Below are 14381 nucleotides of genomic sequence, written 5' to 3' on the forward strand. Positions count from 1 at the left end.
TGCGGGCTCGGGCTGCGGCTCTGCTCGGCCCCTACTCCAAATGGGGTGACGTGACTGCCACACCGGCGGGTCGCTGGGTCTGTTCTGGGCGCAAGCGGCTGCTCTGCTCAGCCCCTACTGCAGTTGGGGTGAAGTGATACCACGCCGGCGGGTTTCTGGGCCTGTTCCGGGCGCAGGCAGCAGCTCTGCTCTGCCCCTCTGGCCTCCATAGTATTCAGCAGGACCCTTACTGAGAAGCAGTTTCCGTGGGTTCTTTAGCCCTGGGCCAGAGCAGTTCCGGGAGCCAGAATTCGGCCGCTCTGGGCTCGGTGTATGTTCTGATAGGAGCAGGCTCCAAGAAGCAGTTTCCATGGATTCTTTAGCACTGAACCTGAGTAATTTGTCTGCGAGACGCAGGCGAATGGCAGCCTGAAATTACCTGTTCTATAGCTGAGTGAGCTGTGATCAGTCGAAATCAGGGATGGTGACGTCAGCTCTCCAAGATGGTTGCCACTGGCTTCCTCTGTGGTCTGACCGGTGTGGAGAACCGAATTGGACCGCTTCCTTTCCCCATCTCAAACCCAGAATTCAGCACTGAGTACAGTGATTGCACAGCTGGCAGGAGCCCACAGAATCCGCAGCGCTGTATCTTTGCGTTGCTATCTCGTCGTTGCGCCGCAGATTCTAACCGCGGGGCGATTTGCTGAATAAGCAGTGTGACCCTCCGTGCAGACAACTCGCTCGCGTTTGAGCCCCCGTAGCTGATCCTCGTGCGATGAAAATCCTTCCACTAGGTTTTGGAGCACCCCAATTTTGCTGGAAATTCCTAACAAGATAGCTTTTAGCTGCTCTAACTCGTCATTCTCCCGCACAGTGATGCGGTACACGGTGGTGATGCACTCCTTTCGCCGCCATCTTCCCTACTCTATTCCTTTGGGCAATTTTTTTACCATCCATTTATTAAATGGTTACTTTGCAAAGAGATAATGGTCGAGAGAAAGCAAACAGGTAAGCAACTATCAAGCATTTCACATTCACTTTCACATTAGAGAGTGCTGTGATCAATAAGAAGAGTATGAATAAAGTGCATGAGAGTGTTGCACAGATGGGTTTCATGAGTTCTTTGTGATGGATTTATTGAAAATGGCACTTGAGCAGAACCATAAAGAATAAGTGGAGTTTTGGCAACTAAGCAGAGCCTGAAGTAGGTGGTAGAGTAGGGAGTGAATGTAGATGAATTATACCAGTACAAGGAGACAAGGTGGGTGTAGGAAGGCAAGAAAGATGGAAGTTCATTCTTAGGTGGGAAAAGAAAGAGTCATTACTTTGGTTAGAGTGTCAGGCATTGGGTATGAGGAACCATGAAATGAGTATAGGAAGTTGAATTGGGACCAGACTTTGAAAGAACTTGCATGCCCCACGAAGGAACCTCTATAGTAAGTTAGACATACAGAAAGATAAGATTAATGGTCCCCATGGCATTGGTAAGGATTGAATTCAAAGCAATGTGTGGCAGTATTTTAGGTGAGATAAACAGAGGGCAATGACTATGGAAATTGGAGAAAAATAAAATGTAGAGTTTGGTCAAGATGGTAGAGTAAATTCATATTTGGATATACCTGCTCTGATCTAAGCATAGGAAAATAATAGAATGTAGTAATAGAATATGAGAAAGCAGTAACAGAATGCTGCAAGACAAGATACATGTCTCCATGGATCAGAAAAAGAGTAGAAATACAGCAGATTAAGTGACACTAACACTTTCAAGCAGCTGAGCTCTGGATCCAAAACTGGCAGCAGGGGTTGAGAATTCTCTTCCTAGTTAAAATGGGAGTAAAAGTACTCCACATGAGTAATCAAGTACTGATCTTATCCTCAAAACCTGAAGCTAGAAGCTGCTTCAACCCTTTACTTGGCCTACAAGGGTCAATAGGGGCAGGATTTGTTAGCAAGCCTTGAATCTTGGACATGGGAAGACATTATTATAATGGTAAGACCAGGCATTGAACCAGGCTCCATGACTGGATCTGCATTTATTTCTAATAGAGCAGGAGCTCCAACCTACCAGTATAAGAACTGCTCCTAAACTGGAGACTTGAGAGCTCCAATGAGACATCTATAAAATCACATTGAGGGGCTGGGTGCTATGACACACATCTTTAATCCCAGCAACTTGGGAGGGTGAGGCAGGAGAACTACAAGTTCAAGGCCAGCCTGGACAACTTTGTGAAACACTGTTTCAAAGTAAGAAATAAAAAGAACTGGGGATGTATCTCAGTTATTAAGTACCCCTGGGTTCACTCCTTAGTACTAAATCAATTAATCAACCAATCACATAGAGGGAAAAATGAATGAAAATGGCCAAGGTGGGTCAAGGAATGAGGATTAAACAAAATGATCCTATAAGTCAGAATTCCATGAAAAGGAAGAAAGGCAGTCAATAGAATTACCTTACTTTATAAATTCCTAAATCATGTATTTCAGTAAAAAGAAAAGTGATTCTAAGGAGCAAAATAGAATATAAGAAGTAACAATGGATACAAAATGGTTTTTAAAATAAAATCAAAAACTTTATTGACTCTTCTAAAAACTCTCAAAAATCAGCTTTTTTTTTTTAGCCTAATTTTGGATCCAGAGCTCAGCTGCTTGATAGTGTTAGTGTCACTTAATCCTTTGTATTTCTACTTTAGCAACCTCAGTTTAGAGCAGAATTCTGTTGGTTATCTTGGCCCCCAGTAGATTAGTTACTGTTGCTATGAACATGGGGTACTCTTATTGTCCACATGTATAGTTCTTTGGCCAGAGGGCAGGATTTGTTATCAGAACAGGATGGAAAAACTTACTGTTCAGAAGCAAAACATAGGTGTAAATTTATATCACCATTAATATCCTGTAGAACTAGCAATCTAAGGAACTAACCTTGGGAAAGGCTTTCATAGAACTTCTAGTACACATAGGTAGTAGGGTCTAAACTGAGAATACACATGCAGAAAAAGAAGCCAATTAATGAAGTGTTTGAAGGAGAGAATGGGAAGACAAAAGTTGTTAGAATATATTGAATTTGTTGTGCTTCTGAAGGCCAGCAATAAGAAATGGCCAATAGATAGTTGAAATTTTGACTCTAGATTTGGAACTCACAGATTGACTATTGTCTTTGTTCTCAGTATACTGAACAAGTTGTAGCTGTTGGCTGTGCATGTAGTTAGGAGATCATTTGTATTAAGGGGTGAAGAGGGAGAAGACTATCATCCAAGATAGGTTAATACATATGGCTTATTCATTTCTTAAAAAAAAAAAGTAAAGCAAGAAATATACCTTTCTGTTATGATTAATTCTCATGAAACCAGATAGAGTTCTCCCCATTTACATTATCAACATTTAGTAAATAGTTGCCTTTATCACATATATGGTTCACGGCATGCTATAAAAGTTTTATTCCAAGGTTTTAGTGCTTGAAGTTGACTAAAAATATAATTTTAAAATTACTTCCCATAGGAGTGGGTTTTTTTTTTTTTCTCAGTAAGGAAACAACCAAGTGGAATGCACAGTGTAAACAGTAATGTGTCCTTTCTCCTCATGCAAATCTGGTTAACTCTTTTTCCTTCAGTTTATGTCATGCATCATTGTAAGTGGTTGCAAAGGTACACAGTGGCTGAGGTCCTAACAAGAGTGGCAGGAGTGGACCACTTTCAAATACTATGTGGAAGTGGACACCTCCAACTAGGCTTTCCCCACAAAATTTGCAGTTTAGATTCTCAAGGGATTTCCAAGTGAATTTCAGAGATGGTAGGTCCTGCTTAGTCTAGTGCATCTTACTAGTTCTGCATCGACTTAATTTTAATTTTTTGTTATTCACAGTTTACGGGCTGTTGCAATTAGTTTATTATCTTGCCTTTTGCTTTTTCCTTTTTTTTTTTTTTTTTTTGTTACTGGGGATTTAACCCAGAAGTGCTTAGCCAGTGATCCACATCCCCAGCCCTTTTTTTTTTTTTTTTTTTGAGACAGGGTCTCACTAAGTTGCTTAGGGCCTCACTAAATTGCTGAACTGACTTTGAACTGCTATCCTCCTGCCTCAATTTACCAAGCTGCTGGGATTACTGGCAAGGGCCACTATGCCTAGCTTACTTACTCCTTAATTCCACCCTTTCTTGTCTATCAGCCACCACTTCCTTTTCCCTACCAGTTGCAATACCTCCTGTGAACAATCAGTTCTCTATAGAATGGAAGGCAGATGATTATTATGCTTGTTTATTCTTCTCATCAAACTGGGAGAGGGTGGATCCAGAGGGGCATGGAATATGACAGTAATTGCATTCCTCAGGACTTGTCTGTTAGTCTTATTTTACTTTGTGATTGATAATGCTGAATGAAAGGAAGGTATATAAAATTTTTAGGACAATATCCAACTCCACATGCAGAATATGTTAAGAAAGTAAAATGAGAAGGACATTAAGATTGCTTGCTATTTAATGAAAGATTCTTTATTTGACATTTAAAAAATCATTTTTAAAATTGAAAGATATATTGGTTACATGATGGAATTTTGTTTTGGTTTTTGTGGTATAGGCAAGTGTTCAACCACTGAACTACACCCATGTTCACAAGACTGAGTTTTAAAACTCATATTCTCCAAAGTCATTAAGTCACTTCTACTTGGGCTGCAGCTATTTGGCCTTCAAGAGCCTTGTGTTTCATTGCAGCCTGACATTGGGCACCATCTTGATCTGGGCAAATGTCAGTTGCTTATTTATGTATGTATGTATTTTTGCAGTGCCAGAGATTGAACCTCGGGCATTGTGCAAGGGAATTACTTCTAAAAGTGAGCTTCAAAATGAAAGCGTACTATTCCATTCATTGACTTACTGTACCCTAAAGCTCTGCTTTGCGTTTCTTTCTGAGCTTCTGTATTGCACTGGTCCTTCTTGAGCCACCCTAGCTCCACACAGAACATTCTGTTGCTCTTTCAGCATAAGCAGGGCTATTGTGATATTTATCTGAATTCAAACAAGGCTAATTAAAAGAGCTGCTGACAGTTGTTGTGATCTGACTTTGACTGCAGCTTGATGGTCATTATGGGTAAATAATGAACCAGGTCTGCAAATGTAGCAGCTGCCAACTTGGGATAGAAGAACGGCTATTGCTTCCAATTTAAGGATCTATCGACCGCTTCTCTTCTCCCTGCAGATCTTCTGCAGAAAACAAATGTTTTCTGCTGCCGTGTATTGTGGTTTCAGCTGTTTCAGATATAGACTATAATTTCCTTCTTTAATATTTAACTTAGGACATTATTAGCTTACAGAGTTAACTTTTCTATTTTGAAAAAGTTCAGCTTTGTCCTTGTATATGTGATAACTAGCTAATCACTTGTAATTATTTATATGCATTTAATTTGTGTATTATGCAGGAAATAGCATGTCTAGAACAACAAAGTGTAGCTTGTAAAAATATTTCAAAATCTACGTAGATATCAGCTTTTTTTTTTTTTTTTAAAAAAGATAGATACATGTTCCTTTTGTTTTCTAAAAGATAGACACCTCTTGCCAAACCTTGGTTTTGGGTTTTCTTCATCTCATCAGTGGCTTATAAAATATTTTGATACAAATCCCTATTCTTCAATTCAGAGGAACTGCAGTGACTTTCATTAAAATGCAATACTGAATATATTGTCACTCCATCACGAGCTTTCCCTTGTCCTATTAGTAAGTAGGAACAGGTGCATTAAAGGTAAGATAGACGGCAAATTGCATTCACAGATTAAATATACTTCCCTGCAGATTTCCCACACTCACAAGATACAGTTTCCGGATTTAAAAGTCACATTCTAGAATTTGGTACAAGCCAGTACTTAACACATCTCTAGCATTTATTCAGCTGCTATGAAAAGACTTATCTGCATTATGTAAAATCTGAGGATACAGTGATGCTTTCTTTGTGCATAATGCAGCGGAGTTTCAGGATCTTGCTGGGAGGAAATGATCCTAAACATGCCCCTGAAAGACAAGTCTTACTTTGAAAAATAATGATGAAAAATTGCTTATTTCTCCATGTATTTGTATCTATGTTTATTTCAGGAAAAGCTAACCAAACTTTGTTTATCTGACTCTAAGAATGGTGCTCTGAATGTTTTTGCTTTTCTGTTTCCAGCTTGGATAATGCCAGAAGTAGTGTTAACAAGGGGTTATGTTATGCTGGCTTATGTTAAACCAGATCACCCCTAACATGTGCAGAGCCATTCATCTGTGTCACCAAAACCCAAGAGAACATCTGACATGGACTCTGAAACAGAAACAGTGATCACTTACAAATCAAACATGGCACGCTCTAAACTGATTGTGCACGGCAATCTTTTCTAGAAAGGACAACTAATTGAACATGATAAAGTGTAAAGTTAATTAACACCCTTAAATTTGTTGATTACTTTCACGGGATTATATTGTTCGTTGAGTAGCAGCTTTCTGTCCCAGCTGTCGCCTTTTTCAGCGAATGTCTCTGGTAAACAATAGAGACACCATAACAAGTCGTAAATGGTCCCTGTGACAGCAGCCCCTTGTGAGGCTGCATCTGTAGAAAATGATTAGAACAATTGCATTTTAAAGACGGCTCACATTGCAGCCCAAGTCCCATTGGTCCTCTTCTTGATCTCTTTTGATGGCAGACTGGTTAAAACATTTAAGTTCTTTTGAGTAAATTAAGTGATTTACTATGTTTTGCTATATTTGAGTGGGAGTGCTTGGCAGCAAGGTTTTTACAGTAGTAAAGAAAATGTAATGCTTTAGCTTTCCATCTCTTCCCTCTCTGAATTTGAAGGCTTCTTTCCAGTAGTCATAGAATAAAAAATGATCTCCTCATTTCTGATTTAAAAGTGGTTATTCTGGGTCATCAGCACTTGCTTGCATCATGGTTTATCTTTTGGTTCAGCTTTTCAACAAGGCTAAATTCCAAATTTCAGTTATTTGCTACTGTTAGGCCAAAGTGCTATTAGACATATCACTTAGAAATGCTACTCAATGAACATTTTTAAGCCTAACATGCCATTCAGCTTGTTGTTACATTTGAATTTTTTATAACACTTGTATAATAACTATATAAAATACCTTTCCAATGTATTCTTTCATTTGAACTTAAAGTATTTGCCAAGTGTTTTTATTACCACTTTCAGATGGTGAAATCAAGACTGAGAGGGCTATGACTTGTCCAGTGGTGTGACCTTGAACCATGGTTTCACCCCGGGTCTCTTAATTCAAATCACATCTTTTTCATTTTTTAACTCTAGATAGTAATGTTCCCATACATGTGCACTTATGTTCATGCTTGTTTATGCAGTGGTAAGTGAAAATGCCAGTACCACATGTGGAGAGTCACGATACTTCAAAGCTGAACATTTAAAAAATATGACTAATTGACAAACAAAAATGGTATATATTTATCACATAACATTGTTGTTCTAGAATAAAAATACATTATGGATGACTATATGGAGCTAATTAACATGTGCATTACCTCACACACTTATTTTTTGTGTAATAAGAATACCAATATCTACTCTAAACAGTTTTCAAGAATATAATTCATTTTTATTAAAAAGTTTAGCTATTTTGAAGCTGGGCCTGGTGGTGCATGCCTATAATCCCAGCAGCTCCAGAGGCTGAGGCAGGAGGATCAAGAAAACCAGCCTCAACAATTTAGCAAGGCCCTAAACAACACAATGAGACCCTGTCTCTAAGTAAAATACAAAAAATGTGGGGGTTGGGGATGTGGCAATGAGACCCTGTCTCTAAATAAAATACAAAAAGGGTGGGGGTGCTGGGGATGTGGCTCAGTGATTAAACACCCCTGAGTTCAATCCCTGGGACAAAAAAACAAAGTTGAGCTATTTTGATAAACTAGAAAACATGAAGTCATAATTAATCTTAATTAGTATTCTTGGTCATTTTATTAATCACTGATTTCTATCTTGCCTACTTTCTAAGAAGAAATTTAACACTTATCACACACAAGCTTTATATTGGGTAGTGAGATTCTAACTATTCCTGTGTATAAGGATCTTAACGAGACACACCAGAAAAATCATGAATTAGAGGAGGTAGTAAAAATGCTTATTAGAAATATCACTTAGAACATTATAAGAATAGGAAAAGGAATAGAAAAGGGGGTTATGGCCATGAAATGCTATTCAGAGATGATATGAATACGGTCTTTAAAGATAAGCAGTGTTACCCAGGAAAAGAAGGAAGGAAAAGGAATTTCATATAAGGAAAGAGCCTGGGAAAGGCATGGATCATTGTACATTCAAGCCACTGCAAATACTTTTTAGCAAGGCAATTTTTCTTGAGGTAGTTGATTAAAAACAAAACAAAACAAACAAACAAAAACCCCAGAAGTGATTAGGGTTCATTGACAAGAAAAACAAAGATTAAAAATCAGAACCAATATAAAGGAGAGAGAAAAAGGAAGTTCATTGCTTCTTAAAGACAAAAGGTAAGGTAGAGTGAATTGTATAGTTCTTTTGCTGAAACATGAAACTTCAAAATAACTTACTTAATGGGAAAAAATGGGTGGAGTTCTAAGACTATAGAAGAAATGTTGAGGAATAGTGAATAATGCTTTTAACTGCTGCTTATGTTTACGTTAATGCATAACTGAGGTTTTAAGCCTATAATTATATTGTACAGTAATTCTCTTGAACTTTATTCTTTATTCCTGATTTTCTCTTCTCTAGTTATTTTGTTTTGCTAAGCAAACTCAGATCTGTTATGAAGGAAGGTGGGGCATTGTGTGCATTAGATAACAGACAGAACTCAGTGTCCATATGTAAAACCTGCTGAATTTCTTGCTCTATTCATGTTAGTCTAAACTGCTCTGAACCACATTTGCAAGTGGAGTCAGAATTCTTATATTCCTATAAAAGTTTCCACAAGCCTGCCCTGTTGTCAGTAAAACCATTACTCTTTAAGAATAGTTTCTTGTTTCCTTTTTCACCTTTTCTCTTTCTGAGAATTCATTATTCTTTCAATGACAGGGGTTGAAAAATGGATGGAAAGAAGAAATCAGGATTTGATTGTGATTGCCCTCATTCATCTGACACTTGGAATATGATACTACCTTTAGCCTTATTTCTGGGTGTACATCTCTTTTCCCTAATTATATTTTAGACCTGGGTATACATATCTTCTCCCCAAGTACATTTTATTGTTCTATGTCTACCATAGCTTTACATTTTGGGCTTTCTGGAATAGTCATATTTCAAATATCCTCTTTACCACAAAATAAGTCTTGCTTTTTGATTAAGAAAAATATGCTTACTTGTTGAATCTTTCCACCTAGCAGAAAGACTTAGCAAATTGTTAAAGGCACTGAATAGATGCTTGCTGTTGGAATTTTTAATTTGTGAACCTGTGTTTGACTATATTTATACCTCTCCTGAGGCATGCATCTCTCTTTATTATTCAAATTTTCTTATCCCTTCCCCATTTCCTGCTCTGCTCCCACCACCCCTTCCACCATCACAGGTACTAGATTTCAGACTCCTTGAGGGCAAGGACTATGTCTTCATTCCCAGTGTTGAAAACCACTGAGATATATAAATCTTGGGTGATCAAATTTTATTTTGTTAACTAGGAGACTTTGATTATATTTAAAAGCACTTTTCCTTGTAAGGCTGGTTGAAATAAAAACATACTGCCAAGAGAAGTGGTAGACGTCTATCATCTTAAAAGCAAGGTAATCAACTACCCATTTTAAATGATGTGTACATTCATCTTTTTATTTGTCTATACAAATGAGTTCAATTTTTCTGATTCTGGGGCCATGGAATGGAATCACTAGAAACATCATCACCAGAAAGTGTTAGATAACCCCTATAGGCAACCACACTACTTGGTAGATTTAATTAATGTACTTAGAAAATTAATTTTTTTTTGTACTGAGAATTGAACCCAGAGGCACTTTGCTACTGACCCACATCCCCAACTCTTTTTAATTTTTATTTTGAGACAGGGTCTTACTCAGTTTCTTAGGGCCTCAGTAAAGTGCTAAAGGTGGCCTCAAACTTGATGATTCTCCTGCCTCAGTTTCCTGAGTCACTGGGATTACAGGCATGTACCACTGCACCCAGCTTCTTTTTTCTAATTTGAAACAATTTATATATTATTTGTACAAAGTGAAACATCAGTTTGGTTTGTGTGTTAATTTGATGAATGTTCAAATGTGGATGTATATGAATTTGAGAAACCCAAATTATTATAGAATTTCAAAAGCTTCAAAGTAACTCAGTGATTATTTTGTCTGCTTCACTCCATAATTTAAAAAAAAACTTAGGGCAAGCGGTATTTAGTAACTTGCAAGAATGACAAAAACACTTTGTGATCCCGGGCAGATCTGGCAGATCTCCATGAAAGCAGTTAGCTCTCAGTACTCGCTGTAGTTGTTCATTTTCTCAGTCTTCCTTTCCTACTGTCTACTTTCTTGGCCTTTTCATGCTGCTATAACAGAACACCTAAGACTGGATAATTTATGAAAAGCAAATTTACTTTTTACAGTGGGGAAGTTCAAGATCAAGGGGCTAGCATCTGGCAGGGGCCTTCTTGCAGCATCATTCTGTGGCAGAAGGGCAAAGATAGGACAAGAGAGTGTGTAGGAGTGTGAGAGTATGTGGGAGAGATTCAAACTTGTCCATTCAGCACTGTCACATTGGGTATAAGTTTCTAACATGTGCCTTTTTGGGGGACACACCAAACCACAGCATATTTTTCTCTTTGAACCAATAGTCGGTTAACTGAGCATCCCCTATGTATCAGACTTTGGATATGGGGTCAGGGAGCCAGCAGTCACTGCCCTGAAGAAGCAAATGTTCATGTGGAGAAGACAAACTGAAACAGAGGTCTTAAACAGGTGGTAGTAAGTACTGTGAATGAAATTAAGGCAGGTAAAGGAGATCAAGAGTGATAAGGTGCTCTTTTGGATTGTTACAATGAGTGAACAGGGAAAGCCTCTTGGAAGAGGTGAATTTTGAGCAGAGATGTGAATGAAGTGAAGGCTATAAGTCATGAATACCTGGGAGAAGAACATTCAAGGCAAAAGGAAGAGCACATGCAAGGTATGGGAATATGCTTGACCTATTTCAGGAACTGGTAGGAAGCCAAGGTAGCTAGAAAGCAGCAAGTGATGAAAAGAATGATGTGAAATAACATAGGAGAAGTAGCCAAGGGCCATGTTAAAGGGCCCTCTGGGGCTTTGTAGAACTTTGGATTTATATTGGAAGTGATGGGAAGCCTTTGGAAGGTTGAGAAAGAGAGGACACATGAACTAGGTTTATATTTTACGAGGATTATTCTGGCTGCTATATGGAGAACAGACTGTGGAGGCAAGAGCAGAAAGGAGATCATATAGGAGCTATTGCAGAAGTCCACACTAGAGATGGCAGTGGTTCAGACTAGGGTGGTAGTGATGGACAGAGAAGTGGCCAGATCACAGGTTTATGTCTTCTTAGAAGCAGGGAGAAAGGTGATTCAGCCTTGACACTATAGCTAATCACAGGACCTGATATTAATAGGCATCCAATTAATAGTGTTGAATGGATGAAGCAAATGCAGATTTCTCATACCTTTCCGATACTATGCTCCCATTGAGAGATTTTGCAAGAGGTCTTCACAATGTTGCAGTCTTAACATGGACTGCTCTGTAATACTTAACTTGGGCTAGCCTGCTTCTGTTGTTTATGGATGTAGAACAAATCATTTAATATTTAGCAAACAAGGCCAAGATGACCCCAGAGGAAATCATGGCTTAAATAATCAAATAGGAATTAAACACCTACTTTGTAAGCCCAAGTTTATAAAATATTAAGCCCTTATATTTAAGTGGCATTTTTATTTTAGTGCATATGTTCACATATTCATATTCTATGACAAAGTTATTAATGCTTTTCCAATTTTATACTCTGAGACTCAAAAGTTAAATAATCTTGTTTATTATCACACATCCAGCAGATAATATATCCCCAAACCCAGATATTATATCTCCAGATCCTTAACTGTTTTTCTACTATGCTTATTCTTCTGTTTTCCACTTGTTTATTGAATATATCATATACTTTGATAGATAATGGGGAAGCTGACATAAGCAAGACCCCGGTGGTGACCCCATAGGAAAACTCAGAAAAGAATATCAAAGATTTTAATAAAGTATGATAAATGCCATAGTAAAATTAAGCATAGAATATATTTTGTTTTTTTATATACCACTATTAAAATACATAAGTAAAGTATAGGTTGAGTTTCCCTCATCTGGTGGGCCCAGAAGTGTTTTAGATTTGGGATTTTTTCAGATTTTTGGAATATATTGCTTTATGTAATGAGATATCTTGGGGTTGGGGGGCTTACTAAACAAGGAATTCATTTGTTTCATATATGCCTTATAGACATAGCCCGAAGGTAATTTTACACAGTATTTTTAGTGCGTCTGCATTTTTGACTGCGTCCTGTCACATAAGGTCAGGTATAGAGTTTTCTACTTGAGGTGTCATGTTGGTGCTCAAAATGTTTTAAATTTTGGAACATTCCAGATTTCACATTTTTTGGATTAGGGATCCTTGAACTGTAAATACTTCTTTCAGTATTCTTGCAACTGAGTATGCATTTCACATCTTCTTTTGGAAAACAGACTTGAATTAAAATGGTATGGCCATATAATACATACATTTTTTTGTTTACTGTTGATAGACATTAAAATCCATACAATGTCTTCTGAAATTCATAAAATGTCTACACAATTTTTGAGTTCCAGCTTCCTAGATGTTCTTTCCTTAGTCCAAAATGCTTAGGTTTCTTTTAGAATAACTCAGGTCCTAGTTATGCCTTTGCAATAGGACTAGACTTGATAGTATCATATGGATAAAATAATATATATGGAAAGATAAGATTTGGTCCTAAGAAATGCCCAAACTTTAAAATTACCCAGTTTAGTTAGACCCTTGCATTAGGATATAGGTTATGATAAAGTCAGAAATTATTACAACACCTCTTTGAGAGGAAGAAAGAGTGGAACTACCAGAGACTTCAGAATTAAAAGATAAATTATTCTTTCTTTTGTGGTCTGCTTTTGCTTAAATAACTTATTTCTTCTTTTTGAAATATGTGTTTGAACAAGTGAGAAAGTGCACCTGTCAAAAGATTAACCAGCTGAGAACCATTGTCAGCATTAATTTTCCTTTAATAAATGACTCTCTGAAGCTATTTAGCAGTCTGTAATCTAGATACAAAGCTGTTGACCTATGATGGATAGTGCTGGATTTGTTTGTAAGCTTTGACTTAAATTGTCTACTTAATTTCTCTAGGTCAGATCAACAGGATTAGGAGAAAGAGTGTTTATGTGGTTTGAATAAAAATAACTAAAGAAATTGAGCAAAATAATTGTAAAACATTAATGGTTTCACCATCTTGGTGAAGTAAGTTAGAAACAAGCAAAATGACAGCCACTTAAACATCAGTATTATCAAATATTCAAATGACATAGGTCAGATAATTGAAAGTATTTTTTGTATAATTGGATTTTTGTACATAATCCATTCCAAAGTGTGTTGGAAGATATTGTGAAATAATGTAATCTCAACCGTATGTGCAAGTGTTTCCAGCTTTTATAACGTGGGCACTCTTTCCTCCAAGGTTGTTACTAACAATGCTACCTTCTTTTGCCTTTAATAATTGGTTAAAAATAGTGTGAACTACAAAAGAGAAAGCTACTGAAGTTGGCAATAGCAAAATATTACATTTGAATAAAATAAGAAATCTTGGCTTTTTTTAATGTCAAAGCTTTATTTTATTGAATAAATTAAATCAGAAAGGAGGCCTTTACTTATAGCTATCTATTTAATGGCAAGGTTCAATACTTAATACAGCTATAGTTCCTTTATTCCTAGCTGTATGTAAAATAAGTTATAAAAGTAAAAATTATAATATGATAGTTTTTCCATTTACCTCCCTTTTTTCCCTGCTTCAGTACTAGAGATTGAACCCAGGGGCATTCTACCACTGAGCTACATCCTTAGCCCTTTTTAAAACTTTATTCTGAGATAGAATCTTGTTAAGTTCCTGAGGCTGGCCTTAAACTTGCGGTCCTCCTGCTTCAGCCTCCTCAGTTGCTGGGATTATAGGTGTGTGGCACTGTGCCTTTTAGACATTCCTATTTTTGAACAAAACCGCACTTGAAAATTATGAATTAAGATTTCTCTCAATACTAAAGGAGTAATAATTCTCTTGCTTTTATTTTAATGTTAATAAAATGAGCGAGGCTCTCTGTGCCCTTTTTAGACAAGCCTAGGCCAAGTTTTATATGTCAAATTAGAAGTTGTTTTTCCAGTCATTTTAATCAATGAAGTCTTTGTTAAAAGTAATTAAGAAGTAGCC

At 37.2% G+C, this 14381-nt stretch overlaps 1 protein-coding gene across 1 annotated transcript in view; it reads left to right on the top strand.

Moving 5' to 3' along the window:
• Hibadh (3-hydroxyisobutyrate dehydrogenase) overlaps positions 1–14381 on the top strand; it is a 111164-nt gene that overhangs the window by 84225 nt on the left and 12558 nt on the right. The window lies entirely within an intron of this gene.

Source organism: Ictidomys tridecemlineatus, chromosome 2 (genome assembly GCF_052094955.1).
Source record: "Ictidomys tridecemlineatus isolate mIctTri1 chromosome 2, mIctTri1.hap1, whole genome shotgun sequence".
Taxonomy (NCBI): Eukaryota; Metazoa; Chordata; class Mammalia; order Rodentia; family Sciuridae; genus Ictidomys; species Ictidomys tridecemlineatus.